The 5,299-nt window shown below is 39.9% G+C and overlaps 1 protein-coding gene across 1 annotated transcript in view; it reads right to left on the bottom strand.

The window, feature by feature from the left end:
• Window positions 1-5,299, bottom strand: part of LOC119423797 (signal-induced proliferation-associated 1-like protein 2) — a 111,539-nt gene that overhangs the window by 43,650 nt on the left and 62,590 nt on the right. The gene's annotated exons all lie outside the window — the stretch shown is intronic.

Below are 5,299 nucleotides of genomic sequence, written 5' to 3'. Positions count from 1 at the left end.
AAAAAAAAAAAGCCTGAACTGTGGTTCATGAGATATTTTGCTAACACACAAACCCACGGTCCATTTACTGCAAACATCTATACACGGATATTTAAACAAGCTGAAAACATTCACACAACTAGGAAACGATTATATAAACAGAATTTGACAAATTATTTGCGTCTCGCCCCGAAACAATCCTTCGAGATTTAACGAGAAGCTAAGCTGTCGGGACTGAATCCCTGCACACTCCATCAAACACACCGTGGATCGCTACATTTCCTGTTCCTCTCCACGTCCAGGAACTTTAATTTGAAACAGCAGCATCTGGTTTTTCCTTCTTTCTCCGTTGAAATAATAGTTTTGAAATGCGCCTCTCACGCTGCTGCAGCTCGGAGGTCGTGCTGGTGCACAGCCGACGTCCTTTAAAGCACGGAGTCTGGGTTTGTGCGAATTTAGTCCACCTTCAAAAACCTCGTTAAATCAACTCCAGTATGTTAGCTGCCTGCAGCTTTCATTCAGAACGTCATTTAGACTTATTCAGTTTGGCTGCTGCCAAGAGGAGAAGGTGACAATGTCTTTTTTTTGTGCCCGTCTGTTAAAATATCTCATGATGGGTTTTAATGAAACTTGCAGAAATGGTGCCGCAGATCGGTGAAACAATCCGTCACTTGGCGATACAAGCATGAAAACTGCCACAAACAAGCTCCTAGACCTAGATTTCCCAAAAACCACAGTATCTACAAAAACAATAGCCTCCATTTTCCAAGATGGCCACATTTGGCTCTTTTTTGTTGTTGTTGTGGTTTTTAACCTAAATTGAGGTAAACTCATTTTAATTTCCCTATTTGTAAAATATTGGGGAAAAAATGGGCGTGCTAAATTAAATTCTGGAGTCCAAAAAAACGTAAATTATTTAAAAAAATGTGAGTGTAAAAGTAAATTAAGACCATAAATGAGGGACATGAAGGTCTAGTGAGGTGGATTTTGACTGATTACACAAAGCCTGCCATTGAAAATTTGACTAACACAGGACGACCCTGCTCTACTCATCACGTGCAAACGCACAAAGCTTTGTGCATTTGAGACCAGAGCAGCCGTTACTAGACCTGTCACGATAACGGATCCTGCTGGGCGATTAATTGTCTCAGAAATTATTGTGATAAATAATAATATTGTTTGAACTTTGTAATTAGTAGTTTTTTGTCAAATTTAAGAAATGTTGGTTGATTTTTGTGTGTAGTACCTTTCTTTAACCACCAGATGGCAGTATAAGACTGTTTGAACCGAATGATGGATAGTGAGGGAGCGAGCAGCGTGTTTCTTTAAAAAAAATGGGAGGGAGGCCACTTGACGTGACATGGGCTGTCTCTCGTTCCCGAATAGCCTGATTTTATGGGAAACGTAGGCACCTTTGTGCCAAATTTGGTGCTTGCATTACCAAGCGAAAGTTTCTTATGGACGACTGACTAAATGGGCTGTGATAAAGTAAAAAGTGAACGTCCACCAACATCTGATTCACATTCAGGCTCCACCTCATTCAAAATGAACTCCACAGCCAAATGATCCTAAAACTGGCTGTATCTCTCACAAATAGACAGATATTGACCTAAAGTGTGGTTGTAGCCGAGAATCATTAGATCCACATATTCTCAAAATATCACAAAATATTTTCAAGGTTTGACCAAAATGATTAAAACACAAGACGGCCTTATTTAAAACTTGGGCATGAAAGGCGGCGGGTGATATGCATCCTCTCCAGGAATGTAAGCCCGTTATTCTGGGGAGAGTTCTTGTAATCTTAACAGCGTCACGATAACCAATTAGGCTTTTTTTTTTAAATTCGATTGGTCAAAAGAGTCCAAGAAAAATCAAGATAATTTATGCTGAATTTATGTTTGTAAAATATCACCCGCTCCTCCTCTTGACTCCTCTTCATCCAACACTCCCTCTGGGGTGCTACAAATCGTGGTCTGGGAAAGAGGACCGTCTTTGTTCCTGCAGTAATTGGATGTGAGGGACCGAGTCGTGTCGGTGTCCCCATCACCTCCTCCTCAGCAAGGTGCAGAAAGAATGGGGAGGGAACCAGAGAGGAGGAAAATGAGCAAAGGAGAATGGAGTCCTTCCACTTCCAGACTCTGATTAGGCAGAGAGGGCAGCCATTATCTGAGTATAGTGAGAGCAGGCAACACCGGGGGGGTCGGTGTGACACACTGGAAAGGTTATCGAGACCGCCGGGGTTTCATTAGGACGAACAAATCACTGCTTTACACGCCTCAATGGAGATGTCCTAAAGAGACAGGGACTGGGACAGGAACAAAGTCCAAGTCTGGCCTCATCATCTGAAGAGGGATGAAAGCAGGGCCATGAATTCATTTGAATAAAATGCACCGTTTATACGTATGCAAATATCTGAACACAATAACAGCTCCTCAAAGTGTCCCCGTGGCTCGCTGCTACGCAGGAAAACCTGAGAGTTCAAAGATTTCATCAGTTCTGCTCAGCGTTTTGTTCTTGGATCACAAGCAACAGAAAGAAAAAACCTTTTACCCATTAAGCTCTCACGCCAGAAATGTCCTAAAATCTTTTTAATTAGTTCAGATTTTAAATTTTTAAGTTTACTTTCATGCATCCAAAGATTTTGAAGAATCTGAATGAACACAACAAGAAGAAATAAAGTAGAATAAGTTGAAGTAGTAGTAGAAGAACAAGAAGAACAACAACAAGAACAAGAAGAACAACAAGAACATGGAAAAAACAACAGCAGCATGAAAAAGAACAACAAGAACAAAAACAACGACAAAAAAAGATCAAGAAGAAGAATTAGGCCTGTCGCGATAAACAATAAATCAACTAATCGCATGATAAATGAAAATTATCGACCACATTTTCATTTATCGGCTTTATCGTTTCTTCGTGTCTCTCTTTCTACTGAAGACACTGGATGATAAAAGGCTCAACTCCAGTGTTCTTCACTGACCCCTCCCTTTTTCCTTTTATATTTAAAATCCATTTTAACCGTTAAATCGTTAAAAGCAGCTAAGCTGAGAAGCTTAAGCTAAGAGCTAAGCTAACAGGTCGACCTCTGGGGAAAAAAAAACCCTCCGTCATGTCGAAGCTCCAAAATTCACGGTTGAAACCCGTGGCCTTCGTGTAAAAAGTTGTTTTTCTCTGCAAAAAGAAGCGGAGAACTTGTTTACTGATTTTTTAATTTTATTAGAAGCTTTTTGTGGAAAAATGCTACGCTAAAGAGCTCACACCGAGCGTCCGCCATTTTGAGAACCAAAGAGAGACAGCCCATGTCGCGTCATGGGGCCTCCCTCCCATTTTTCGTAAAGAGACGCACTCGCTCCCTCACTATCCATCATTCGGTTTAGTCTTATACTGCCATCTGGTGGTCAAAAAAATGTTCTACATGCAAAACAAAATAAATGTTTCTTCTTAAATTTGACAGTAATTACTAATTGTCTAATTTCAATAATTATTATTGTTTATCGCAATAATTTCCGAGACAATTAATAGCCCATCAAAATTAGTTATCGTGACAGGCCCAAGAAGAATATCCCACCACCTTTTGTCCCAAAAATTTAATCTAGGATCACCTTATATTGAGAAATGATGGAGCTGATGTGATCCAATATCATGACATGTCACAGTCAGAGTGTGTGTTGGGAATGACTCTCAGTTACTACCACACCAAATCTTAGCTCTATATAAAATTTATGAAGTTAGAGACATTTTTTTTGATGGCTCATGTCAGTGAGTAGCTGTAGCCATCTTGAATTGGGTGGACTCCAACAGTTAAAGCAAACGTTTTAGGCAAAGATGTTGTGCAACGAGTAGCATTTAGAGTACGCGCTGGGAATGACTCTCAGCTACTACCACACCAAAATTTCACGATGATGCCTCTAAAATCAATAAAATCATTGGGATTTTTGTTTTTTTAAGGTCTGCTGAATGGGTTGACTCCAAAAGTTTATCCGTTGTAAAATGGTTTCCTGTAAGTTTCAATACATTATGCCCCGTGGTGACAGGTATTTTACTAAATTACAGACACACAAGCAGACGTGGCAAAAAAATATCACCTGCCTTGTCACTGTGGGTTCAGGTGCAGGAGACGACTTTAATACTTTACCATCAGTTAAGCAGGAAAAAAATTTGAGATAATTTTAATCTGTATTTGCATCAGGAAGGTACTTCATGGTTGAAGTGAGGCTCTCAGAGCAAACAGATTAATCTCAGGCTACAAAAACAAAAGGAGTCCCACAGAGATTACAAGAATACAGTGGCTAATCCAAGAGACTGGATTCAAAGGTCCACAGAAAGACGACTGGAGAACATGTTCCATGGGAATAAAAACATTCACTCCAATCAGAAAACGAAAAACGTCAGGAGATTTCACACAAAGTACAAATTCACAAAGTTTGTTTTCTCAGTCATCCAGGTATATAAGTATCAAAGTACAAATTATTCATCAGTCAGACCAGCTCCGAGTCTACTGTCAGATTAAACTACGAGTCACATAAAACAGAACGACATCGAGAAGAATAAAAGAAGGAGAGGGCACAAATCATGCTCATCTGTAAAACACGTGGAGGCAGAGTGACGACGCAGGCATGTTTGAATTCCTTTGGCAACAAGATCCAAGTGTTTACTGACGGCGGGATGAAAGACGGAAGCAGCCGCACGGAAATTCAAGCGTGTGAAGATTTACCGACACACCAGATTTGAAAAGATCACGTTTAACAGAAGAAGTTGGTCATCTGCTGTGTGGTTAATATTTGTTTTGTATTCAGCACTACGACTTAAAAAATATAAGAACAGAAGGGCAGCTGAGAAACTAATGAAGAATTAGAGAAATAACATTTTCTGTGAGAACGCCGAGCGCTGGATGATGCTGAAGTTGGCTGAAGAAGCCGAAACAGAGTTGTTCAAGCTAAAACAAGGAGAACTTAAAGCTAAAAGGAGCAAATCACTAAAAGTAGTAGCTAAAAATAGCAAGTGGCTAGCTAAAACTGAAAAGTAACAAAAAAAGCTAAATGTAGCAAAAAGCTAAACGCTTTCTCCTGCGGAGATCGTCAGTGAGCAAATTCCTACGGTCGATTTTGTAAAAGTTTTACGCCGGATGTCTCTACTGACAAAACCTGGGCTTAAAACGGTAGCTAGAAGCTAAATGCTGCAAAAAGATGGCTAAAAGTTAAAAGCAGCAACAAAAGGTGGCTAAATGAAGCCCACACATCTTAAATCAGTCTGCCGTCACCAGATTTTTAATACAGCATAACAGCTGACCTTGTTTGCATCATTTTAATGCTTTCATTTT

This window comes from Nematolebias whitei, chromosome 1 (genome assembly GCF_014905685.2).
Source record: "Nematolebias whitei isolate Nwh7 chromosome 1, NemWhi1, whole genome shotgun sequence".
Classification (NCBI taxonomy): domain Eukaryota; kingdom Metazoa; phylum Chordata; class Actinopteri; order Cyprinodontiformes; family Rivulidae; genus Nematolebias; species Nematolebias whitei.
This window is presented reverse-complemented; position numbering and strand designations above follow the sequence as displayed.